Source organism: Arvicola amphibius, chromosome 8, assembly GCF_903992535.2.
Source record: "Arvicola amphibius chromosome 8, mArvAmp1.2, whole genome shotgun sequence".
Lineage (NCBI taxonomy): Eukaryota > Metazoa > Chordata > Mammalia > Rodentia > Cricetidae > Arvicola > Arvicola amphibius.
In genome coordinates this window covers 82,796,719-82,824,450 of record NC_052054.1, presented here as the reverse complement: position 1 = coordinate 82,824,450, position 27,732 = coordinate 82,796,719, and the positions used below count along the sequence as shown (strand labels likewise).

The 27,732-nt window shown below is 47.5% G+C and overlaps 1 protein-coding gene across 1 annotated transcript in view; it reads left to right on the top strand.

The window, feature by feature from the left end:
• The window catches only part of Tshz3 (teashirt zinc finger homeobox 3), a 75,339-nt gene that overhangs the window by 34,854 nt on the left and 12,753 nt on the right, over positions 1-27,732 (top strand). The window lies entirely within an intron of this gene.

The window sequence follows — 27,732 nt, the reverse complement described above, 5'->3', positions numbered from 1 at the left end:
TGTATCAAGCCACCATGCTGCTGTCCAGACCCTTAGCTCCACACCTATCTCGGTGACTACTGGTGCTCAGCTCAGAGGAAGCCTTTTCAGACAAAGGGCAGAGTGACTTTGCTTCCCCAGTACCCAAGGCCACCCATCTTAGCGCTCCTCATTCTCAGCCCGCCAAAGTCCAGGCAAGTTCACACATGGCTGTGACTTAGCTGAGTGTCTGGGAAAGATGGGCAGGCCTTAACCTCACAGAGACCCTGCAGATGTGTGGGGACAACAGGTATTTCTGTAACCTGACAGGCAGGTGATGGCAGGCACATCTCTGCCATGTCCCTGCCCAGATACCCTGGATCCACACATGGCAGGCGTGTCTCCCAGGCTCCGGCGCTACCCTCCAGCACTGCAGACTCAGAGACTGGGGCTGGTCAGAAGCCAGGCCGTGGAGCAGGGTATTGGAGATGAATTATCCTGTCTTTAACGATAATGGCTCAATGCAAATTTTACATTTTTTATTAGCATCTTTATCCATATCAAGGCTTCATAACGGCTACCTCCCAAACTGGCAGTTCAGAGCTTTTCTTAAGGAAGCTGCCCAAATTCCCTTAGAAGTCTGAGTGTTGGAAATCCTACCAGCAAATCCTGCTTATTAACTAGGAGACCAAGATCCTCCCTCTCGAGGGATTCTTCCCAGAATCCTCTGGGATTGTGATTTGCCTAGAGCCAGTCACAGCACCCTGTACCCCACACCTGCCATGCCGTTTGACATATCTTCGTACCACACATACTGCCTGAACGTTATTATTTACACACGTTTTAACGCAAATAAATTATTTTTAAAAGGAAAGTGTGTCGCTCCTATAAATGAAGACCCAGAATCACTCGCCATAAAGAGAAAATAACCATAAAAATAAATGTGGTGAAATCAAACAATGTCATTAAATTCGAGCTGGGTTCTCCCGCTTGCCTACAGCCGGTATCGGACACTAGATCTCTCATCCGAAAGATTAGAAGCATTGGGGCAGTGTTAAAGAATGCTGGAGCCCACTGGACACTTTCTCCTTTGAAGCCATCAGAAAGAAAGAGACAGGATAGACAAGGGAGTAATTTATAACCGATTCAGGCTGGGACACGCCCCCCCTCCGCCCCCCAGGCTGTGAGACAGTTCAGGTTGCTACCTTTGTTGCCTTGTGTGAGCTTCTCAGAGGGGTCCTGACACCACCATAGGAAGAGAAGATGTTTGTGAGGGGACCTGGCAGGATGGGGCATCAGGCTCGGGGGACTTTGCAGGTGCTGGGGCAGGCCCATAGATAGCCAGCACAACAAACATTCTGCCCTGTAGAAAGTTCTGGTGTAAGACATCCATCTGGGGACCGCCCTCACAGCATCCGCACAGCTGAAGAAATGATTCAAAAGTTATATTCAGTATTCGTTCATTTTAGTTCAGTGGTTCACATGGTCAGTGGACACAGATCTCCAGGTCTGTCCCTTGTGAATTTCTGCTTGTTTCTCCAAATTCAGCTGGGATCTGGTGATTTCTTCAGTTCAAACCTAGGGGGTGCAAAAGGGCCAAGGCATACCCAAGGAAAGGAGCATACAGAACACCTTCCTGCCTAGGAAAAGGTCATGTCATCACTCCCCTTTTACAGATAGGAAAACTGAGGCTGGAAGGCAGGGAAGTGGAGAAGCCAGGATGCCAAGATAATTGGCTGTTGTTCATGAGTTTTTCATGCCATCATTGAATGAATACAGGACCTTTGGAAACAGTAGGCAAGCTTTCTAACAGTAAGCTAAACCTCCAGCCCCTCACTGGGGGATTCTAGGCAGGTGCCCTACCACTGAGCCACACCCCAGCCCCTCACTGGGGGATTCTAGGCGGGGGCTCTTCTACTTAACCCTATTTTTATATGAGACAAGGGGTCATGGAGTTGCCCAGGCTGTCATTCAAAGTAGCCTAGGTAGACCACCAAACCTGTGATTCTCCTGCCTCAGCCCACCAAGTATAACAGGCATGTGCCATCAGCCCTGGCTCTAAAGGGATCTTCAACTGGATTTCCCTATTCTGCTTACCTTCTGATTCCATCCCGAGCCTTACAGCTCCCCGCCCCCAGCCTTTTCTCCTTCATCTCTTCCCAGGAATGGAGCATAGGGGTGCTGTAGCACCAAGCCTTCTCTTCCCATAAGAGACAAGCTTGTGTAGTCACAGACCTTATTCCAGACTCCCGTTAGCTCTTGCTTCTCAGTCCTGGTCAAGTGGAGCTGAGGCCCAGCAGGGCTCCTCAGTGTATTGGTACCTATTGTTTCCTCTTTTGTCCATCTTCTCCTGCCTCCAGGATGTACTCCTTTTGATCTTTTTCAGGAACATGAACTCATGTATAGATTCACAATCAGAATGTCAGGTGGATTAATATCTATCCACTATTATCCCTGCTCCTCGCCCAATGTGATTGAGGCTTATCTCATGAGTAACCAAAATAGCTGTGTTTAGCCAAGATTCTAACTGGCTTTCTAGCTGATGGAATTCTTGACCTGGGACTGGGATTGAATTTGGGGTTATGGAAGGTACCCAATTGGGCTGCCACCTTGTGGAAGTGAACTGCTCTCCTCCCTGAACTCGAATCAGCTGTGTGCATTGGCAAGAATTTTCTGAGCATTTCAGGATTCTGCCAGCTGCACGGGTGGGCCTGGTGGGGGACCATTTCTGTCACCATGGAGATCCTGCCCTTGTCACCGTAGGGATCATCCTTGCAGATGAAACATCATTTCTACAACCAGAAATAACTTCTTTTTATTGAACGTCTGCCCAGTGCTAGGTTTTGTGCTAAGTGCTTTGTGTGCATAATTCCGTGAACAATTCTCAGATGGAGAATGCTTGGATTCTCAATTTCGAGAAGAAAGAGCAGGAGCTTGGAGAGGCATGGTCATTTGCCCAAGCTCCAGAGATGCTCAGATAGAGAAGAACATGAACCCAGGCCTGAAGTGACCATTGGCGTCATGCCATCTGGACCACAGAGACCATTGGATCCTGCCCTTTTCTGTTTCTTGTCCTTCCGGCCCTGAGTGTAAGTCTCCCAGGTCCCTTTGTCCATACATACATCAGGTGTTTGCATGCTGGTGCTGGTATCGATATGACACCCAAAATCAAAACAGAAAGGAAATGTATGTAGACTAGCCCCATGTGCTTTTAGACCTAAAGAAAAGAAAACCTATGGTTACCTGCCCCTGTTTTACCCTTCCTTCTGCCGGGCTCACTCAGGTCTATAGTTTTGATTCGTTGACACCTGAGAGGCAGCTTGGAGGAAAGAGAGGTACATCACCAGGGTTTGGGGTGTAAGAAAGGCATGAGAAGTTGGGGGACATAGTAGGGGCTCAGCAAGCCGTGTGATGTTGTGACAGCATGAGGAGGAAGATTGAGGTTCTGGGGACAGGAGAGGAGGCATTGCTTAAGGTCAAGGAAGGAAAATGCTTCTAGGTGTTTTTTTTTTCTTCTGTGACACAGTTCCTGGAGGACACTGAAGTGTGCCTTGAGCTGGTCTGAGCAGCTGTGTACTGAGCTAGATGTGTCCAGGCCAGCACTGGCAGGTGCTGTTCTAAGATAGGAAGTCTTAAAGAGGTCGGAGGACAGAGGACATGACCCAGGCAGGGAGTTCTGATACAGACGTTATAGCCAAGATGGATGCTGAGTAAGACAGGAACGTGAACAAAGGATAAGTTACTTATCCCAGGAGGTGAATGGAACTAAGGTGGCTTCCTGAAAGTGGGGGTGCCCCACCCCTCATGGAACAGTAGGTACTGATAGTCTTGAGAGTCATCTTTTCTGGTGTTTTGAGACAGATATCTTGTTCGGATGACTAAAAGGATGCTGGGTTTTCTCCACTGTTGGTTTTCATGTTCCGGTTTGGATACTGCTTCCAGACTTTCTTGACCCCCTCCGCTGTGCCAGAACACAGAGATGTGCTCTTGTAGAAAATGATTCATGCATCCAGCAAGAGAGTCTCAGTTATGCCCCAGCATGCCGTCAGCTCTGCCTCAGGCTCCTGTGCTTGCAACGTCGTCTCTGTGCGTCTCTGACTAGCTAGAGGCCACCTTCCTCCTGTAGACAAATGTCTCTTCTGTCTTTCCATTTTGCCACTATGCATCCACCAACCTGGCGCTCCTGGGTGGCCGCCTCATATCTTGTTGCCAGAACAGGCAAATGGCGGCACTTTTGACTTTAGGACTCCCTGAGCCCTGCTCCTGTGTGCACAGCGCAGTCCAGAAGATCAAAAGCAAGTCTACTGTGTGTGCACGTCTTCATGCCCAGCAGTTCTCTAGTTCGCCCAGGTTCCAGATGTGGCTGCAATAGCAGGAGGCCCTATGACTGAACAACTCCATGGTCATAAGCTCACAGAAGAGTGTACTCTTGGTTTAGCATTAACGAAGGGGACAGACAGGTGGCCTGTCACAGTGACTGGGCCCTGAGCAGATAATGGGAAGGTTCTGATGTAGCCCTCACGGTGCTACCATTAAGTTAATCACCGTGGCTTGTTTTCTTTGGATTAATTTGGATTTGGTACATACCTGCAAGGGTCTTTTGCTACCTCTTTCTGTTTAGGGATGTCATTTCTGTGCAGGCACAGCTAGGATCTGGTTCTCCCTGGTGGTGTTTCTCTGGTCGCTCTTCTGAGGCAAGACCACAGTTTGGGAAGGACTGCACAGCAGGCTATGTTCCTGACACATGGTGGGTTGATAACTCACCGTCCCTCATCCACACTGGCACACAATTACTACCGTCATCAAGAGGCTAGTAGTCTCCTACGGTTAACTCTGGGTATCCACAGAGCCCTGAGCACAGAAGGAGGCAGACTCATGGCACCCAAGCCTCTAGTTCCATAAATAGATTAAGAGCTGATGCCTTATCAGTCCACACTGGAAAAGGTTACACATCCTCAGACCAGTGGTGACCCTACACTGGGGACTCCCCCATGGAGTGCAAATTGGGTTAAGTTTATCATGCCTGTTGGGTGAACCTTCTGTCGTATATTGTTTTTCCCCTTGCTGAGAGTTGATTAGGGACACAATAGGCCCTTCCTGTGATTTTTATCTAGCTGCAGATGCATCTCTTAGTTCTAATTCCAGAGGTTAGTTTGGTTTTAAAACACCAAACTGAAGGGCAGACCGGATCCCATTGTTACCTAGCTTGGCCAAGGCAGCCACAGCCCACCGCTGACACATGCAAGCTGCTAGCCACACCTGCATGTCACTGCCATGGGAAGGAGCCCTGAGACGATTGGAGCGGGAGGCAGAGTATTAGGGATTTCAATTCCGCTTTATTTTCAACTTGAAATGGAGGAAAACAGACAAAAAACAAATAAGAAAGCTAAACAGTTGCGTGAGAGCTAGCAATTTGCTGGGCTCCCGATGACAGACACTACATTATCATAATTGTCTCTTCTACATGATAGGACAGAAAAATAATAATGTCATTTTATTTATAGCTGGGGTGGCCCCTTTATGAGAGTCATACAAGTTTCTGCCAAGTGGAGTAGGGTCAAATGACATCTTTTGATCAGGCCTGTCCAAAGAGATCAAAGATGAATGGCAAGTATTGGATACTCAATGACAGACCAAATCTACAGCAGAAATAAGGCTGCCAGAGCCTGCCAGTTACCCATTAAAGCCCGCCTCAGGAAGGCAGCCTGCTTGACACATTGGCCGAACACCTAAATCAGCTAAGCGCCGGGGCTAAAATTGTGTATTATCATTGGAAATGGCTATTATTTCCTTGGTAACATTTCTGTTAAGGCTTTGTTTGTATACGACTGACCCACCATCTGAAGTAGAGTTTGAGGAGGCCAGTCCGGAAGGCTTGAGCGGCATCTTGGCCTTGGCCAGGTGTTACCTCGTTTTAATTGTCAGATTCCCAATAGATCAGGACCCCAGCTCTTCCTTCGGCTGGGGTGATGGGGTGGACCAGGGCTCCTCCTCACAGACCCAGTTCCTCCTCGTTCCCTAGTCACTCATTCCTTCAGCAGCTCATCCGCCATGTGCAGTTGGCTCCGTCCCAGACCACACAAAGCCCAGAACCTTTGCTGAATATAGCAAGAGGGGAGGACTAAGCAGATGGAAAAGATCCAGGGGATGATGGCATGCATGCTACCCCATCCAGATTTGGGGAGCAGAGTGGGCCCTTGGCACCCCACACTCGATTCATATGCTTTGTACACACACAACCGGGTGGAAGCAGCTTCCAAAATGATGGAAATATATGTGATTTTTTTTTCCTCAAGCACTTGAGTTATGTAATTAACTTGGGCTTTGTAGAGATGTTATTTAAAAGGCTTTGATGGTGAAAAAAAATTTACTATAATGTTTTTGGCTCCTAATCTGTAGGGGTGGGATGGGGTGGAATACCAAGAAATAGCAAAACAATATTTAGAAATGAGGACTCCGGGACTGCACGGGAGAACTATAAATCCTGTGTCCCAGGGGATGCACAGGTGGTGCTGTGGGTAATTTTTGATTCTGCAGCGTATGCTGGGATGTTAAAAAAATATTATTAAACATTGAAATGAGTATGCTACTTAGGTGATTAGAATGTTTCTCTTTCTTTTAATAATTACGATGCATTTTCTTTCCCTCTTACCTTTTCTTTGATATGTGCTTAACCCTAAAGAACATATTTAGGAGCACAATTAGTTATAATTAGAAGCAAAGAAACCTAGCCGAAGGTCTCCTCCCATTTATTGTATAAGGGATGATCAGTAAAGTTGGCAATTGTTGGAACCCAGGTTCTTTGCCTTTTTAGTGAGAACTTTGTTACACGAACGTGTAAATGCATGCATGTGCACGTACACAACCAGCACACAGGCGCGCACATGACCGATTGGGATGCAAGAGCCCAAGGTGGAAGGGTGCTTTCGCTTGGCTCTTAAAAGTTGTTCAGACCTCGCGTTTCTCCATCACTTTGCATCAACTCCGTCTTTAAGTAGCGGAGACACTGTGTCAAAGTCATAGCATCAGTCTTGCGGTGATGAGAAGGAGACAGACACTTGACTGTTAGGCCTCTTGGCAGGAAATTTGGTAGCGAAGTCCCATCCAATTTGTCAGCTCAGCAGTGGTCTTTGCTCCCAAGGAAGCTTGCAGCCCAGCCTTGGAGTGCCACCTGTGTGGAAGAGAGCCCCACCCCCACCCCAGCTCCTTCGAAAATGACAGGCTATGTCTGGGTAGTTACCTCAGGAAGGAAGCCACCCTGTTTTTTATTCATTGCATAAGCAAGGCATTCACCTTTGACATTTGGGCGTTCCAAAAACTCGTGCCTAACCCAATTTTGTGGCTCCCGCCCCAAACCTCTATGTAAATCAAAGTTTAAACAAATCTGGGATCTTGCTGGCTTTCTGTGAAGAAAAAAAAAACCTTAAATTTCTCTTGAATTATGTAAAGATACATCACAAGATATTTACAATTTTTTTAAAAACAGATATTCTTTTTATATACTGATAAAATTGGAAACTTGAAGGCATATTTGGCAAGTGTAAACAGATGGTTAAAGATATTTGCCGTGAAGTATCAGAAACAGTTATTCTGACTTCCCTGCTTGGCTAAACATCGCTCTGAAAAGTCAGCCAGAGGGGTGCAAAGCAGGAACGCGGGTCTCTGGGTGCCCTGTACTTTCCCACTGTGCCGGAGGCCAAATTGACCCGTGGAACTTGGGCGGAGCGACCCCATAGCCTAGGTGAGGGGCTCTTTAGCAACCGAGAAGGAGCCTGTGCGGTCTTCCTTAATGCCTCCGGCAGAGTCCTCACTCCCTGGGCACCGGGCACCTTGTGTTTTTCTCTAGCAAGGTACAAAACCGTTCATTTTATTCCTAGGTGTTCCATGCCCAGAGGTTGCCCAGCCCTTCAAAGGCGATGGCTGCAAAGTTGCATAAACGGAAGGAAGAAAGAAGAAAGCGACACGTTGCTTCTTATTTATTTTTCCTTCCAGTAGGGTGGAATTCACCATGTAAAACATTTCATATATCCGAATCCAGAGTTCAGAGGATTGAATACAAAGCCTGGAATTCCATGAGAGGATTCAGTTTTGAGATGTGTGGTGTGTGTCGGTCTGGGGAGGAGGTGACTGGGGATCTGGGTGCAGAAGGAGAAAGCTTCTGTTATTTTTTATTTTTATTTTTTTACAAGCTTATAAAACACAAATGCCCGTGCCACTTGCTAATCTAAAACACTTTCAGTGCAATTGTTCAGTAGCGATAATCTGTCAACAGATTACAATTTTGCTTAATTTTAATGTGGCTAACTTAAGATGGTTGTATAGTAAATTTATGCAACTGATCACAGTTATTAAATTACTGCATCTGCAAAGGAAGCAATCAAACCCCTTATTACAGTTGCTGTGAGTGAATGCTAAATGTCAAGGAGTTACCAGTGCGCTGCGGGGAATCTCGCTCCAGTTAAAGATGCATAAAATATCAGCACTTTTTTAATGCTTGTGCATTCAACAAAGACTCCCATCATAATTAACTGGTATGGAAATAAATAATTTTTACAAACTACCTTCGAAACAGTTGTGCTACGGTTTTTGTCAAAGTCGGTTGCTCTGTGGCGATATTTAAGCCCTTAGACACATTTCCCTCCAACTCCATATGCCATAAAATATTTAAATCTCACAGAGAGGTTTGAAAATGATATTATAAATCCAACTCTCGGTGCTAAAAAGTAATTTATGATGATTAATTTAATTATACGTTCTAAGGTTTTGATATTTCAAAAACCCGAGATTAATTTTTTTTTTGGTGATGGTCCCAGTTTGACAGTTTGTAGGGGGAGGGGTGATCCTGTCTATAAACAGCTGCAGAGCACTAAAGGGCCACTAAGAAGGTGGAAGGGGAAAGATGTGCGCTATGAAATTACAGCCAGGTAGCTGGTCTGGGTCCTGCATAGTCAGCAGTGTCCCCAGGAGCCAGTTTCTTAGAGAACCCAGCTGCGATGTTTGTATTAAACTATGCACCCTGGGTTCTTGGAGAGAATACGTGCACATGTGTGCGTGTGTGGATCAAGGCATTAAAAATTCTTGAACTAGCACCTGCCCCTAGGAAGGACCCACTCATGCTGGTTGTTTTTCTCCCTTTTCTCTGTCTTCCCCCAGGGTATTCAGAAAAATATCTTTCTGAAATCCATTTGTTTTTACTGGTATTGGCCCAAACTGAATCCTATCACAATTGAGCCAGAGGGCTCTCTCTTGTCAAGCTCTTTGGTGGGCCTAACATGCGGTATTGGGCTTGCAGATCTTGGACTTCTCTGAGTAAAAAGAAAGGAGAATAGGTGTGTCAGCACCCAGTAGACATGGAGCGCTTCCCAATATGCTGATTCAGTCCCCCCACAGAGCCTTGAGAGACAATGGTCAGGATGCCGACGAGCTCTCAAGATGATACCCTGCCCATGCCATTACAGACAGAATCTTGCTCTTGGTGTCTCAGCTCTGGACATATCTAATACTGACTCTTGTGGGGATCAAGTGGTAAACCAGGCCTTTACTGTCTGATAGAAGAAGGATTCTGGCTTTAACCTGTGTTGCACTGTGACCAATTTCAGGATGCAGGCTGTGGCATGCCCTTGCCCTTGAATGAGGGTCAATTTGCAGGGGGCAGATTATGCGTCTCAACAGAGGAATAACTTGCTGAAATGGATAGTTAGTGTTAGGAGTGGGCTGACTCAACTTCAGACCCCCCACTCCATGCCATGACTTTCTCCTTTTGTTTTTTGTTTTTTAGTTTTTTTGTTTTTTTTTTTTTTTGAGACATGATCTTCCTAGGAAGACCAGGTTGGCGTCAAACTCCTGAGCCACCTGCCTTAGTTTCTGGAGTACTGGGATTGGAGATGTGTGTTGTCACACCTGACTTTGGCTGGCTTGTCTTGTCTGAACATTCCCTTGTGTTTGTTTGTAGTCATGTGATAATGTATTTGAAGACTAACTTTTAGGGTAAGAGATGCATACAGACTTCCATTTGTGCATTTGGGTAGGTGTGTGTGTGTGTGTGTGTATTTATGTGTATAGTTTTTTGTGTTTTTTTTGTTTGTTTGTGTAGCCCTGGCTGTCCTGGAACTCACTCTGTAGATCAGGCTGGCCTCGAACTCACAGAGGTCCGCCTGCCTCTGCCTCCCTGAGTGCTGGGATTAAAGATGTGCACCACCTCAGCCCAACTGTTTTTTTGGGTTGTATAGGTTTTTATGTATGTTTATACATAATACATATGTTTAAAAACCAAAATGAACCCAAGCCACAGTGTGTTTCTGTAACATCTTATTTCTTTGTAAGATTTATTTTTATTTTTATATGCACGAGAGTTTGCTTATATGTATGTTTGTGCACCACATGCTTGTGCAGTGCTTGCAGAATCCAGAGAGGGTGTTAGTGGACTAGAGTCATAGATGATGGTGAGCTGACCTATGGGTGATGGTAATCAAACCCAGGTCTTCTGCAAGAGCAGTCAGTGCCCTTAATCGCAGAGCCATCTTCAGCCTCATAACATTCTGTTTCTGCTTATTGAGAAATGAGCAGCTTTGGACCGTGTCCAACTATGGTGTTTGGCTTTTGATGCTCTTATGCTAACCCGTGGTGTCTTCAAGCGAGATCTCACTTCGAACAACGATGTCCAACTAGGGATAGGTGCAGCAACTGTGTGAACACTTGGCTGTAAAGTGTGTGTGTGTGTGTGTGTGTGTGTGTGTGTGTGTGTAGCATAGTGTCTCACAACTGTAATCCTGGCACCCACAGTGGCTCATACCTGTAATCCTGGCACCCACAGTGGCTCACACCTGTAATTCTGGCACCCATAGGCAGCTGGGGCAGGAGATTTGAAGTTCCAGGTCAAGCTGGGTTCCTTACAAAACCCCAGACAACTAAAACCAAAACAAAACAGAAATCAGAGGAAATGACTCTTTGTTGGCCATGGTGGGATTTCTGTTTCTTGCCACTGTTCTAGAAATTGTAGAGCTGCAGCAATCCACAGGGCATTTCTACTGTGTTAGGCACTGGAATAATCCAGAGGCAATTTAAGTTCTTGGGAGGGATATATAGGGCTCAGGCAAACACTACCTATGTTGTGGAGGACCTTGAGTGCCTCTGGATTCTGGTATCCGCCATTTGGTGTATCCTAGAACCATTCCCTACAGCTATCTCTGAACGACTGTATGTCTCTGTCTCTCTGTCTCTCTGTCTCTCTGTCTCTCTCTCTCTCTGTGTGTAGTTAAAATTATACAGCCATACAATAACCCTATAAAGGTCAGTTAGAGCTATTCCTTGAGAATGAGGATGAGGAGGGTGAATTTTACTTCATAAAACAAAGATTTCCATATAAACAAATATACCAATTTCTGAAGTAATATCAATTACTGAATCCCTTGGATTGGCGGTTTGTGAGTGGGTGCATATCCTGTTTTGTTTTCTTTGTGTCCTCTGCACTTCTTTCTTTTATCCTTTCATTTAATTTTTTTTAAAGATAAAGTCTTTCTCTGAAGCTCAGAGTAGCCTTGAACTTATAATCATCCTGAGTAACTAGGATAACTAGTATGTGCCACCGAACCTGCCCCACCCATGCCATTTCTTAGTAGTTTAAATGTGATGTGGAGTCTTGGGTTTCCTTATCTTCTACTTTACATTCTAGGGTACAGTCACAAAGGCTGCTCCCAAGGGTCAGTCCCAAATGTATGGGCCTTTGGATAATGTGGGCATCAGGCATAACAGGCCCATTCTTCTGCATTTTGGAACCCCCCCAATTTCTACCAGATGAACACCCCAGCTCCTGTGGCATGGAATCTTCATTTGCCAGATTCAGGCTCTGCCAGATTTCTCTAAAATTGCCAGATCTATTCCTATTCCGCCTATATCCAGTCTGGTGACATAGGTCTGTCATCTGTGCTGTCCAGTGTACTACAGCAAGAGGATCCCAAGTTGAGGCCCATCCTGGGCAACTTAGTGAGACCTTATCTCAAAACAGATTTGAAAGGGGCTGGAGATGTACCTCAATCACACAGTCCTTCCCTGGCTTCTCTCCTCAATATGATAAAAATATAAGACAAGGGGAAGGGGCTGCTGTCCCATGTTTGTAGGAGGGGCTTTCTGAGGGCAGAAGTCACTGGGGCTAGCTAAGGCAGCCTTGGTGTGGAATGGGAGTGATTTCTAGGCACCTGAGTTCATCCCATGGCTTCCCACCGACTGACCTGTCCGAGTAACACACTACAAGGGCTGACCCAGCCTACCTCAGGGCACATGAAAGGAAGAGGAGGCAGCCAGCTGAAGTGCTTCAGGAAAGTGCTCCAAATGCACCTGGGTGGCTGTCGCTATCACATGACCACCGTGACTGTCAGGCTGGTGTGACTTCTAAGGGGATTCAGGTATGTTTTCCCAGGGCCCTTGGGTTTTTCTGACCTCATCCTCTGTTGCATTACAGGGCTGCGGCTATATTCATGAGCCTTGAGGCATCCTCCTCGATCCATAACAATGCCAAGGCCAGGCCACTGCCTTTATGAACAGGCCTCTCTGAGCCAGACCATCCCATGCCTATGCTATTCATTTTATTTATTTTCATGCCCCCCATATGGATAAGATTGCCTGGCCTGGAGAGGAAGCATCACACAGCCCAGCAGGTGCTATGGTCCTGCCTTGTCTTTTTCTTAATATCTCATTGCTAGCAATGAAGCCCAGGGGCCCAGGTGGCCTGAGCACGTTCTCTGGCAATGCTGTATCTCCCAGCCATTTTGCTTTTCTTCTTTTGAGTCAGGATTTCACTAAGTTACCCAGAATAGCCTTGAACTCACTGTGTAGCCTAGACTTCAGCTTGCCCTCCCCAGTCTCAACATCCTGAGTATCTGGGAAGAGAGGAGTCGTGTTGCTCTTTGTAGCCAATCTTTGTTTTAGCTCCAATAACTGCCATTCTGTGTTAGGGAGGTGACTATGACCGTGTGAGAGTGACCACTCTGGCCAAGGGGAAAAGGCTGCTTTCATTTGGCTGAGAGGGCTTGGGGGGGGGGGGGGGTCAGTGAGCCCTGTCCTCTGCTCTCAGGGTGCCAGCCACAGGGATCTCTCACGTTTGAGTTGGCCTCACCCTTCCTAGCCTGGGAGCCGGAGTTCCATGCTCATCAAGTTCACCCTCATGGGCACAGGCGCAGCCTGCCTTGTCTCGCCGTCTTCCCCCACTGTAGCCGAGGGGTGGGGGAAGCGATTTTTTAGAGATCCGCTAATAGCAATGAAGACTATTCCGATATAGCATTAAGGATTTTGCTTCTGAAATGTGTTTAATGTAAATATGCTGTCAGAGACCCTTCAAGTAATTGACACAAGCAGATGATTAGCAGTGTTCTCCACGGTGTTTTTGCATAATCTTACATTTTGACAGAACTCCTCAGCCGCATTTTATTGTCAGCGCTCCACAATCAGTAGGACGCGCCTCCCTGCCAACACTGACTTTGTCACCGTGAATCTTGTAAGTGGTCATTTTACCCATTCAGGGGTGTGTACAGGTACCATCGTGGCACATCTGGGGGATAGATCTCTCCAGAGAAGCAGATTTCTGCTGATTTGGATGAGATCAGATGAGGCACTTAGCAGACCCTGAACTGGTAGGACTACTGTAGATCATCAGAGCACTGACCCCCTCAGGGTGTCGGGTGGGACAACCATAGATCACCAGGGCATTGACCCCTTAGGGTGTCAGATGGGACAACCATAGACCACCAGGGCACTGGCCCCTCGGGGTGTCAGGTGGGACAACCATAGACCACCAGGGCATTGACACCTCGGGGTGTCAGGTGGGACAACCATAGACAACCAGGACACTGATGCCCCGGAATCTTGGTTGGATATTTTGTGTGTGTGTGGCCAAGATGGACTGGCTACCTGAGCACAATGATTAAGGGAAGAAGGACTTACATAGGAGCCTGGTTTCAGAGGTGTTAGCCCATCATGGCGGGGAGAGTATGGAGGAGCAGACCTTTTGACCAAGACCCACAGAGAGGGAGCTGCTGACACTCACCAGCTTCCTCCCCCCACCTCCATATTCCATGTGAGCCTCTAGCCTGGGGACCGGGGACTGGGTCATCCTCCTTAGAGGACTCCCTGCAGCCACCTTCACCCACCTGCTTCAGCAGTCACCTCGGAGCTGCGCTGTTCAGTCAGGATGAAACATTCCCCCTGAGCAAGCTGCAGGAACGGGGGCAGAGACTGGTGGTGACCACCAGCAGAGCACCGACCCAGGCCAGCTTTCCTATGGCCAACGCCACTGGGGAGTTAGTAGTCACCACCTTACGGACTTGGATCACCCCCCCCCCCCACACACACACACACACATGTTGAATTCAGTCCATCTTTGGTGATATAAAAAAAATCATGTTCAATTATAATCATATCCAGCTGGTCCAAATTAAACTGCCCTGATCCATAAGCATCCATAAATGCATACAGTTAACTTACATTAGTAGTCAATATAATAAACCCTCGCCTCTATTGAAGAGGCTCTGTTTCTCCTGCAGGTCTTTAATCTATCTCAATAGATTTCTGGTGTACAGCATATATAGATCTGGCCGGTGACAAGGGTTAGGGAAGTCTTGTGTAGAACATTTAGTTGTAGCTTTGAAAAGCCCACATTCATCAGAGGGTGAAGTCGATCAGATTGTACCAGAATCAATGGAAGGCTTGTGGGATCCCTCTTAGGCTTGTAATGCGTTCCCCTGCTTTGGAAAGATCTCTCTCTCTCTCTCTCTCTCTCTCTCTCTCTCTCACACACACACACACACACACACACACACAATATCTCTCACACTCAACACACTTTCACAAACGCACACACATACACTCCTTCACAAACACACACACTCACACACTTTTACAAACACACATTCACACACACACAAATTCTCTCTGCCTTTACCTCTCTCTCATACACACACACACACACACACACACACACACACACACACACACACACACATATTCACACACACACTTCTCTGTCTTAAAGCCATTTATCTCTGAATGTCAAATTGCAATAATTAACCATTATTGATCTTAAATTCAATTAACTTCATTAACACAGGTCATGATGAGGGTGCTTGTAAGGGAAAGGCATTTGACAAGTGTCTTTGCTCGTGTGACATTACGTGTTCACAGTGGCAGCTATAAAGGGTTTATACTGTTGCAGCCAGCAAGAAGAGAGCCTGAGAGGTGGCGTGTGGGCGGGGGCGAGTGGGAGACAGGGTGGGAGGCCCACAAACAAGTTTTCACTGCTTCTCTGTGATTGGTTCTCAGTGTTTGTTTTGTTTCACCTTTTGTTGGTTTTGTTTTGAGTGGAGGGCTGTTAGGTTTTTTTGTTTTTGTTTTCTGTAGTGCTGTGGGAAGAACCAGGGCTTTGTGTCTGTAGGGCGGGTGCTCTACCACTGGGCCACACCCCAGCCCCTCCCTGGGGGATTCTAGTCATTGGCTCTACCACTGAGCCACACCCTAGCCCCTCACTGGGGGATTCTAGGCAGGGGCTCTACCACTGAGCCACACCCCAGCCCCTCCCTGGGGGATTCTAGGCAGGGGCTCTACCACTGAGCCACACCCCAGCCCCTCACTGGGGGATTCTAGGCAGGGGCTCTACCACTGAGCCACACCCCAGCCCCTCACTGGGGGATTCTAGGCAGGGGCTCTGCCACTGAGCCACACCCATAGTCTCTCCCTGCGATTTTTACCGCTGGAATTTCCTGCCCAGATTTTAGGCTATATTCTGTGTGACTGCAGTGTCCCATGAGGGTAGGTGCCCTCATTCATGGTGATTAGTGACAGTATATTCTGGTCTTCTTTTCCTGTACTTGTTACATGTCGTGGTCGTGGGCTTCCAGACTTTTCTTAACCCTGAAAGCAGCCCTTCCATTTGTGCATTTAACTATTTATTTATTTATTTAGTTAGTTAGTTAGTTAGTTATTGGCTTTTTGAGGTGATTTCTCTGCATAGCCCAGGCTGTCATGGGACTCACTCTGTAGACCAGCCTGTCCTCAAACTCACAGAGATCTGCCTGCCTCTGCCTCCCGAATGCTGGAATTAAAGGCGTGCATCACCACCAGGCTACATTTGTGTTTTTAGATTAGACTACTTTCCCTGTGACCATGAGAAGAGCCTGGCTTCTGTGACGGAGACCCTCAGAAAGTTAGGGTCACCCTCCAGTGTGGTGTGAGCTGTCTTGCACACTGTGAATACTGTGTAGCACATTTTGTGTCTCTCTATAGTCTTCCAGGGTGTCATTCTAGCTTGCCCGTTAGCTCCGAGGTGGTAAGTGTGTGACTACATGTCATACTCTTAAAGAATGAAGGGCTTTTTCTTCATATTTTCTTTCCAGTTTTTCTATTTTTTTCTCCTGAGATAGAGGGTCACCATTAGCCCAGGCATGTCTCGAACTAGAAATTTCTGTGGCAGCCTCCTGAGTGCGGGGTTTGAGTATGTGCTACTTCACAGGGCTAAGTTTCTTCCCGCCCGAAACTGAGGAGATGCAGAGTCTGGCCAAGTGGGAAAGCTATGGCTTCTGACTGCTGAGCCTTGTTCTGTTCGCTACATCACTATCTTTCCCTGTGCTCTTGTGTATGTCAGAGGTGTTTACGGGGAGCATTCAGGTCCATGTGCCCATGTATGTACACATAGAGACTGAGAAAATTCTCAAGTATCTTCCTTGGTTGCGCTCCACCTTGTTTTTTGAGGCAGTCTTGCGGTTTTGCTAGACTGGCTGGCCAGTATACTTCCTGGATCTGCCTGTCTTTGCCCCTGAACGCTGGGGTTGCTACAGGCATGTACAACTGTGCTCGTCTTTTACATGGGTGCTGGATTTGAACCTGGGTCCTATTGTTGCCTGTAGAGCAGTCATTCATAGACACCAAGCCTGCTGGTTTTGTTTTTCTGGGGCTATCTTAATAGATCTAGATAGCTGATAGCCCAGACCTCAGACAGGAGCCTCCTGCTTCAGCATGGGGTGCTGTTACAGTTATGTGCCTCTCTACGTCATCCCCGATCTGTATACCTCAGCCTGTCCCCTGATCTGTATCCCTTAGCCTGTCCCCTCATCTGTGCGGTGAGGATCACTTCATGTTGGCTGGCCTGACACTGGTCTTTAGCTAAACCGGGGGTCATGCATGGAGTTACCTGAGGTCCCAGTGGCCTTCTTAGCTGAAATGGATGTAGGTGGATGGGGTCTCTCTTGTCCTGGTAATTGGAATTACACGTCGTTATTAATGCACGGGGGTCCGTGCAAGCATGCCACCACACATGTGTGAAGGTCAGAGAAACTGTGGCGTCCATCACTCTTTCTGTCTTCATGTGAGTTGCAGGGCTAAAACTCACACCCTCAAGCCTGTGGAGCCAGTGCTTTTACCCGCCAAGCCATCTTGCAGCCCCTGGGTTTTAATTCTTTCTGGAAATGCTGCTGAGTGCAGGGCTCCTCAAAGGAGCCAAACATACATGTAGTGAATGCAAGCACGAAGTTGGCCTTCTCTGTTTATAGCAACTTTTAAATTTTGTTTTATTTTCTTTCTTTTTCTTTTTTTCTTTTTCTTTTTTAGTTTTTCGAGACAGGCTTTCTCTGTGTAGCCCTTGCTGTCCTAGAACTCGCTCTACAGACCAGGCTGGCCTCGAACTCACAGATATCCACCTGCCTCTGCCTCTGGGATTAAAGGTGTGCACCACCACTGCCTGGATTATTTTATTTTATTTATGTGGGATCTTTGTATATAGCTCAGGGTGACCTCAAAGTCTTGATCCCCCTGCCTCAGCTTCTTGAGGTATGTGCCGCCACTTCTAACTCAGGCAATAGCTTCTCTCTCTCTCCCTCTCTCTCCCTCTCCCTCTCTCCCTCTCCCTCTCCCTCTCCCTCTCTCTCTCTCTCTCTCTCTCTCTCTCTCTCTCTCTCTCTCTCTCTCTCTCTCTCTCATTCTTTTCTCCTTTTTTTTTAAAAAGACAGGGTAGCCTTGACTGTCCCTAGAACACAGAGTCCTGCCTCTGCCTCCCAGGATTAAAGATAGAACCTTTTAAATGGAAAATGTGATTGAATTTATCAATGAAATTTTGTTTTTAAAAAGCCAAAGGCTACACAAAGAAATCCTGTCTCAAAAAACCAAAAAGAAACAAAAGAAAGAAAATGAAACAAAATTCAAGTACTTGTTAGCATGTGTATAGTCCTACCTGGACCAGAGGTTAATGAAACAAAGACAGGAATCTACCAGCTGCAAAATCCTGACAGGGCCTTGGGTATGTGTAAGTGACCGGGATGGAGGAGACAGCAAAGTACCCAGCCAACAGGACACTTGCTGAGTTTCCAAAGGTAAATAAATGCTTTTGAGCCACAGGAGCAAAGGCCCAGTGGGACATTCTGTATGTATGGGAAACATAAAGACACAGGGACTTGCCAAGATCCCCCAGGGTCCCTGAGTGCCACCTAGGCAGTGGTAGGTTATGGAGGATGCCATTGAAGCGCCACACAACTCTGTTCCTAGTGCCAGTCACGTGGTTCTGAGTTGTCTAAGGGAATGCCTCCTGATGTAGGTCTCAGTTGGAGCAGTGACCATGTTTTAGGAGCAGAATCTCCCTTCGGGTTAGGGATGGGTTAGGTTCTAGTACCTGGGAAGGCTGGCTAGCTGCTGGTTTCTGTGGTCTGTTTCTTTCCCTGAAAACCAGGGTGTGTGTGGCATATCTTAATTAGAATCAGAGGATCCTTCTTAGGACTTTCTTGAGAGCTGCTTGGAGTCCTAGCAAGGAGTAGCTGCTCCTATACCCTTGACTGAAGACTGCCCCCTCATCCAGTAGGGCAGGCCTGCTTCACTGATCTAGAGTGTCCCTTCAGGGGAGGTTCCCAGGGATCAATGAGAGGAGGTGCTTATTAGCCAACCAGACCAGTTGAATCAATCTAGATGATCACTGGGGTGACATTTGTCACAGTCAGATTGTCCTCAGGTCCTCATCCAAGACTTTCTGTTGGTCTTAAGGAGAAAGCCATGAGGCGGGTTTAGGGAATTAATTCCCTTGCTACCCTTCATGGTAAGTGGTTATCTCATTCAGTATTCTGCCCGCCGCCTGTCCGCCAGAAAGGTCACTCTGCAGAGGTCACCCTGCGCATCTCCCAGGGCCATCCTTGCACCCATCTCGTAGACGCCCGCTCTGCCAGACAGTGTGGCCTCAAGGCTCTTCTGAGAGCTAGTCAGGTGATCAGCGCAGCACAGCTGTGTGAAGGCCCTGGGATTTCAGAGGGGTGGAACTCACTTCAGTGGCTGCCTGACAGAGCCGGGGCTGGACCTGAATCTGAAGTAGAGGAGCCCCCCCTAAAACCCACTGGTTCCCATAGTAAGACTGTGATCCCACCTGTGGCCGTAACACCATGTCCCATGCACGCTTTGGAGTTCACCCAGCACCTTCCTCTTGGATGGTGGTCCCTGCCTCTCGTTTCCACTGAGATCAAACATGAAGCCTGCCTATTGCTTCTTCCTCTTCTACGGTCTATTATCACCGTGTGTCATTTTCACCCAGCCTGCCAGGATCCATGGGAAACTGAGGCAGGATATAGAAATAGACCAGACTTTCTGGCATCCTGGCACAGGTGGCTTCTCAGACGCCTCCACCTTTGCACCCAGCCCCCAGGACAGGAAAGGACTCTGCTTCACACCAGCCTCCCGGATGTGAAGGTGTGCCATGGGCACACAGGGACTGTGCCTCCAGCGGTCTCTACAGAATCTGCCCCCACTATGGAGCCTGACACACAGCAGGTGCCCAATGCAGATAGGTTCACGTCTGTAATTTTTCTCAGGCTTCCACCAAGTGCCTGCGAGTTTCAACAGTGCAGGGAAGAGCCAATTTCCTCAGCTGCCTCTCATCATCTCCTCAACAGACCGTGCCCTCTGGCACCTGTGGGATCTCTTCACAACCAGGTGGGGATCCTATCCAGGGGCGCTCACCACAGAACTCTCACAGAAGACAGTATGTCTCAGAGATCTTCCCATGTGAACACTTGAGAAATTACATGGCTTTGTTCATGTCACTTCTTTTATTTGCATGGTAACATACCGAAAGGAGAGCTTGCTAGTGTAGGTAGGCCGGTTTTCCCAAGGTAAAGGCTTTCATTTTACTAGGGTTCCGGCATGACAGTCCAGAGTCCCTTTGTCTTTCATAGTCATTTTCTCCGAAGGGCGACGATGCTTTTGGCTTATAACACCACTAATTCTGCCTAATTTTGTAATTTATACAAATGGATTCAAGTAGTGCATTTGCTGTTGTGCTCAGTGGCCTCACTTAATATTATTTGTGGGGTTTCCCTTTGCTTCAGTGTTGGCGATGAGCCCAGGGTCTTGCACATGCTTGCAAGCATTCTGCCATTGAGCCGTATCCCCAGCCCCCTCACTGGGGGATTCTAGGCAAGCATTCTGCCATTGAGCCTTATCCCCAGCCCCCTCACTGGGGGATTCTAGGCAAGCATTCTGCCATAGAGTCAGGTCCCAGCTGGTTCATTGATGGATTCTAAGCAATGGCTCTGCTGCCACTGAGCCATACCTCCAGTTCCTCGTTGGAGAGGAGTCTAGGCAAGTGCTCTACCACTGAGTCATGCCTTTAGCCCCTCACTGGATATTCTAAGGAAATGCTTTGCTGTTGACTCACATCCCCTGCTTCTCACCAGTGGCTTCTCGGCAAGTGGTGTACCACAGAGCCGCATCCCCCATCCTCTGTGGGATTTCTCCCTGGTGTTTCCTTTAATCGTGGTTTTTTTCACTGCTATGTAATATTCTCTCCTAGGGCTATGACCCTCTCACTGTTGATGGAGTTCCTTCCAGGTTTCTGCAGTTTGTGATGAAGCCTCCCAAAGAGTGGCACGGGCTAGTTCATCATGCGCCAGAGGTTTCCGTTTCTGCTGGGGATACATCTAGGCATGACATTGCTGCATGACTGAGTGCATGTTTATGTAACTTTCTAGACATGTCCTGTGTTTCTGCTGAGTGCTCAGGATAAATCGTACTGTGCCAATAGGAGAGTTCTGTTCTTTTGTCTTCCCAAATGCTGTATCATCTTGTCCTGTCTTACCACTGGGATCCATGGATACATATTTCACACTGTTAGCTTATTTGTCTTCTTTTGGGGTAACCTTAGAAATATTGATAATGCTGGGCAATCATGGCACTTGCTTTTAATCCCAGTAAAGGCAGGCTGATATCTCTGCTATGGGGGGAAGCCTGGTCTACAAAGTGAGTTCCAGGACAGCCAGGGCTGGTACACAGAGAAAGCCTGTCTTAAAAAAAAAAAATAAAAAACAAGACACAATGCTGGTAAATGACCCTAAGCTCTAAAGCATTGCCCTTGTTGGCACATACAAGAGGGTTTCCGTGCTTTAGATTTCTAGATAGGTCAGAGTGCACGCATCTGCAGTCTTGATGTACCCTGCCACAGTACCCTCCATACAAACAGTGGGAAAGCCTCTTCCAGGGAGGCCACCTTTTAGTGTCTGTCTCCTTCCTTCCTCTTTCTTCAGCACTACCTCCTCCTTTCCCCATTTCCCTCCTCTTCTCTCCTTTCTTTCCCCAAAACCCCCTCCTTGAAGTATGGTCAATTCTTAAGTTTGGAAACACCTAACTCAACTAAACGTTAATATAAATTTGTGAGACAGGATATATTTTTAAAAGAATACACTGCAGTGCACTAACCAGTGGGAATTATTTACATACTGGCTTGGAAATACCCATTTTATTAAGTAAAAAGAGGTTGGAATCTATTGGCATATACATGTCAATCAAAGTTTAAATGATATGGAATTATGAAACCTTGTTTTGGTTTCTTTAAGCTGGCTAGGAAGATTTCGTTCTGATCCATGTAAACAGTGGTCTGGGTTAGTGCTGACTGAGTACTGACTGGGTGCTGGGTACATGAGGGTGTTGGGATGCTGAGTGAGGTCCGGGTTAGTCTTGACTAGGTGCTAGATTATTGCTTAGAGCTCTCTACATATTATGAGCGCTAGGTAAGTATAGTGTAAAATCTGGGTGAGTGTGATTAGTACAGATTTGACCAGGGCTGGTTAAGTATTGGCTGAGTACTAGGCAAGGGCCAGCTAACTACTAGGTTATGAAGTTACTAACTGAAGGCAGCTGAACACTGGAGCAGGGCTGACTGAGGGCTGGGTCAGGGCTGCCTAATCCTGGCTCAGCATCAGCTACCATGCTTATGTTTGATGGAGAGAGAGCAGAGCTAGGCTCCTCTGGAGTCATGCTGAACACCTTCCCCTCAGAGTTTTCATCGGGTTATCATGAGATATACTTGTATTTTTGCCTTTCTGCTCTGCAAAACAGGAGCAGAGCCCCATGAAGAGTTGTGCAGCAGGACGGGGGTACTCCGAGTTTCTCTACCTAACTTTCCATAGCTGCCCGGGAACTAAGTAGAAACTTCTGCACAAGGTGAATTTTGGTTCATGGTCACCATCAGCAGAACTTTAAAATCCCGAAGTCACTAAGGAAGGTTAGAATGCCAGGTAGTGAGAAGGACACAGTTCTTGCATGGAGAGATGCAACTCATGCCCACAACCCGGTACTGTAATGCTGTGTGAGAGGTCAGTACCAAGAGAGAGGCACAGAAATCATCCTGATGATAATTCCCAATTTCACCAGAACTTAGAGTGCAGAGAAGACTTCCCATCCGTTGTGTCATTCCTGAGACTGGAGGATGTCATTTTTGGAAAGATGGGAGAAATGGCTTTCTAGCAGCTGTGGAATGATCTGGATCTTCAAGGGCAGGTAGACAGGTAGGGGGACATGAAAAGATCAACATTGTGTGTAAAGTGGAAGAAACAGCACAAAGCAAGGCAAGGCCAAGGAGCATTATCAGATTGAAGCATGAGTTTGCAGAATGGGGCTGTGAAAGACAAACACTGGAAGATGACTGTGCTTCTATCTAGCTCAGCACCTGCCTAGAATCCCCCAGTGAGGGGCTGAGTGTATGGCTCAGTGGTAGAGCCCCCTCCTAGAATCTCCCAGTGAGGGGTTGGAGTGTGGCTCAGTGGTAGAGCTCCTGCCTAGAGCAAGGAACTGGGGGTGTGGCCCAATGTACAGCACTTGCACCGTATGCACAATGCCCTATGTTCTAGATCTAGAAAAAAATTCTAAGTGGTAACATGGAACTTGATTAGATGGAACTCTGAATATCAAGTCAAGATATTTGTGCTGATACATAGACTCCTAATACCCCTGTGCTCCGTGTAATAAAGACCATCTTGATCATGTAAAGAAATAAAGGCTGTGACTCTGACACTTTCATTTTAGCAGATTCTAATTCCTATCCTAAGCATTTGCAATGTTTAATTGTGTCCATTACATATTGGATGGATGGATGGATGGATGGATGGATGGATGGATGGATGGATAGAATCAACAAGTGATAGTAGGTAGATGGATTGATAGGTGAATGAATGAATAAATGGGGGGGTGAATGAATGGGCAAATGAATGTTGGACTAGAAAAATGTGCTGCATAAGTCTTTTCCATGTAAATCTCAATTCTTGCTTGATGCAAACCATCCATTTACCTTTTGTGCAGATACAGCTCTTTAGATATTAGGGGGGAAACCAATTGCACACCTATAAGCACTTTGAAAATGCCCATTTCCAGGACTGGCCCCCAGTTCCATTGTCCACTTACAAGCTGTGCTTTTCTTGAGATTTAAGAGTTTCAAGTGTGTAGGCAATTGAGCTGCCTTATTGAAGTTACCCATGAGACACATTCTGTTTCATCACCACAGGCTCCCATACGCCAACTGCAGGTGTGTGGGACACACAGCCTTCACTAACATTGGCCACCATGAAATCCACCCACCTTCTAGTCTGCCAAGATGAGAGGATTCTTTCTTCCTGTGGAGTTGCCTTAAGTGCTTGGCTCCATCATGTTAGGAGTCACCTCCTGGCTCATGGAATAGAGGAAGAGGGATAGAGGAGTAGGGCTGAGAGTTTGTGGTTTTGGTTTTACTCCAGGAAGGAAGAAGACGTGAGTTCACAAAAAGGAAGTATGGAAAGCCAGCAGGAATTTTCATGCCTCTGTCCATTCTTGCTACAGCATATCCTGACATCAGGAGCCACTTAAGCTGGAGGACCATCACTGGCAACCAGGTTTAACCAAATGGCATCAACCAGACCCCCACACATACTGCAGGTTGACTACATTCATGGCTCTGCAGTGTCGGGTGTTTTGAAGTGCTACAGTGGAACAGACACCGTAGAGAGCCGGATGTCAGGGCACACCACTGTTGGCTAGGTGTTTGAGTAGAGTATGATCTTGATGCCAAAGACAGGGTTAACTCGGATGGTCCCTAAACTTGATGCCAAAGACAGGGTTAACTAACTCGGATGGTCCCTAACCCGGTGCTCACTTGCTGTCCATTATCTAAAGATTTGTCAAAGGTAACTGGTTGCTTTTGTCACGTGAGGTGTTCTTTGCCCAGGGTAGGAGCCCAGACTCTAGCAGAGAACCCTTGCAGAAGCACATGGAAGACTCCCATTTCTTCTTGAGGTAGGCAGGCTGCCTTCCCTGCTGGACTTGGAGAAGCTCCTAGCTGCAGGGCCTCCTCTTACTCCTGGTCCTCTGCCTTAGAAGGGGAGTGGGGTCATTCTGAACAGGGACTGCTGTCACCATCACTGGGGCAACAATCTATAGACACAAGCCTGAAGTATGGGGGCCCTGCGCGTGCCTGCAGCTTTCTTTTTTTCATGTTGAAATTGTACTTTAAACGATTATTTAATGTGCATTAGTTATCAAAAACAATGGATTCCTCTGTGACATTTTCATGTGTCTGTATAATGCACTCTGGCCTTATCCATTCTCTCCTGTCCTCCTCCCTCATTCTTACTGGTTTCTTCCCTCCTCTGTGGCTGCCCATCTTCTGCTTTCTTCTCTGCCTTTCTCTTACAGTCTAGAGTCTACAGTTGAGAGAAAACATGGAGTACTTGTCTTTCAGAGTCTGGCTTATATCACTTAGCACAGCGATCTCTGGTTCCATATACTTTCCTGAAAATGATGTATTTTTTTTCCTGTGGCTGAATAATACTCCACTCTGTGTGTACACCACATTCCCCTTCTCCGTGCATCCGGTGGCAGGTCCCCAACTTGGCATTGTGAGAAGTACTACAGTCAGCAGAAATGAGAGGTGTCTCCATGGTTTGCTGACTTCAGTGCCTCTGGGGCTACTCAGGAGCTGGCCTCTTGCTTTCCACCCCATCTGAGGAGCAGCTCCTGCTCTGAAGCGGTAGGGGATTCTCCCCGGTGGGAAGGTATCTCTGGAGCAGAGCTGTCCTTGCTCCACGAAGCAGCAGCGGACTGACAGAGTGGCATGGCCTTCCACACACCACCTTCTCTTGCCAATCGAGTAATGGTCTGCTTTTCTTGGCCTGGAAGCAGTCCTGCTCTGTTAACACAGTGGTCCCCAACCGAATGAGCCTCCGCCGTGCACATTACATCAAATTAACATGTACGAAATTAATATTCCTGACCTTGCTAGTGGGGAGAACCATCAATCTAAGGGAGGTTGTCATCCCAGTGTGGCCAGCCTTCTAGAGAAGGCCTCTCCATTATAACTCAGCCATGTGCCCTTCCCTGTAAAGTCGGGCCATGCCCTTCCCTCAGGCCTGGCTTGGGACACTGGGATTTTTCATTTGTTTTCTGGAGACCTCCTCGTTCAGTGGCTTGCAACGCTCCTGGTCCTCCTGATGTCTTCCCTCCATCTTAAGTGGCCATGACTTCTATTATTCTTAATAGGTTTTAGAGACACTCTAAGTGTCCTCGTAGGTGCATGGAGAATACCTGTGGTCTCTGTTAAACTATGCCCTCCTGGGTCCAAGCATAAATTCTTATTCCCCACAACAATTTGTTTTTCTGTCCCTGTTTCATATTTATTAACGATGCAAATGGCCAACAGGAAGGCGCATCCGCTTGGTGTTACCACGGACATGTTTAGCCAGATCCACTTCTGCTACATCCTTTGATTTCTTTTGCCACCTCTTCCCTCTCTGTTTCTGCCCCCAGTGCACGGGGATTCCTGTATACTAGGCAAGGTCCCTACAACTGAGCCATGCCACTAATCCCTTATTGGTGAAGCCTAGAAGAGGATTCTACCACTAAACTAAATCCCCAGCCCCTCACAGAAGTCTAGTCAGGGGCTCTACCACTGAGCCACACCCCAGCCCCTCACTGGGGGATTCTAGGTAGGGGCTCTGCCACTGAGCCACACCCCAGCCCCTCACTGGGGGATTCTAGGCAGGGGCTCTACCACTGAGCCACACCCAGCCCCTCACTGTGGGATTCTAGATAGGGGCTCCACCACTGAGCCACACCCCAGCCCCATTCTATTTCACTCTTGATGCTTCGATCTCTCTCCCAGTCAGCAGACAGAAATAGATCCCCCATCTTGAGTGCCAAGAGCCTGGGGTTGCCAGGGGAGGTCACTAGCCAGTGTCCACCTAGCCCCTAATGCTAGCCCTTGCCTCTGCATACCTCCAAAGCTCTTGGTTCTGGGCTCTTCAGACATCTGAGGAGAGTTCTTGAGGAGCCTTGTTGAGTCCCAAATCAGCCTGCAGTGGATACAGTAAATGGTCATGAAGTCTGCAGCACTCTTAGATACCCGTGTAAAAATAACACAGGAGCATGCAGCCTCCCGTGTTTTCCTGAACAGTCGTCACCAGGCAGAGATTCTTGCATCAACTACATCTGTCCATCTTTGTTTTTATGGTTAGATTCCGGTGAGAATTTCTGAAGACTTTGAACTTGTTACCCCACCGCCACCCCACCCCCACCCCCACAGATGACTGAGAGCGGGAACTGAGCTGACAAGGGATCTGTACTCAGCTCCTGGGATGCAGTCTGTCTGGCAGCTGGGGAATAAGGGGCCACTAGCAGTCATTGGGGTCTAAATGTCCGAAGTGCCCTCTGGAAGCACTGACTGGCCTCCTGCTGAGAAAGCACTGGCCATCCTTTGGCAACTCCTAATCAGTGCTGCTCTTGGGCGGAGCTGAGCTTGGCCATTGCTGTACCCGATTCCTTCCTAGAATCCCACAAACAGCTGGCGTCATCAGAAAACACCCGCAAGGTCCAGTGGAGTAGGCTTCATGGCCTCCTTCCTTGTCCTTTAGTTTTCTGCCTTCCTTCTCCATGCTTCTTTTTAAGGCTTCTCTTGAGAGGCAGCAAGACCTGAGTGATGGCTTTGAGAGATACCCACTCAAGACCCTATAGGACGGTGCTGAGCTCAGAGCTAGCCCAGGACCACGCTGATCCTGGGTGCTTTCATAGGAAACAAAACCCTGTGCAGTTGGCATACAGCATTTAAAGAGGCCCTTTATCTTGGGATGGGACCCTGGTCCATGCATCGTGAAGTCTTTGGTGGGACCCAGGGGATGACTTTGGCCCATTTGTTGTCCACTCTGCTTGCTCTCTCTTGTTCATGGTGAAGAATAGTCACCTCCGAGATTAGAAGGGCACCAGCTTCGGGCAGAATAAGCGCTAAAAGCCAGGCCTACACTGCTGTGACTTGGCACAGTTTCATAGAAGAAAATACAGTGTAGAAATGCCAGCACCGGTGGCTTATGCTCTCCATGGTCCAGGCTCTTGAACATTGCCCTCACATATGTCCTGGGGCTCTCTCTGATGTGAGCCCTTGAGAGAGCTGTCCCTGTAGGCAGTCAGTAGTGATTCTGACACCTCCTGATGATGTTGGCATCTTTTCTGGAACAGCAGGACTTAGAGACA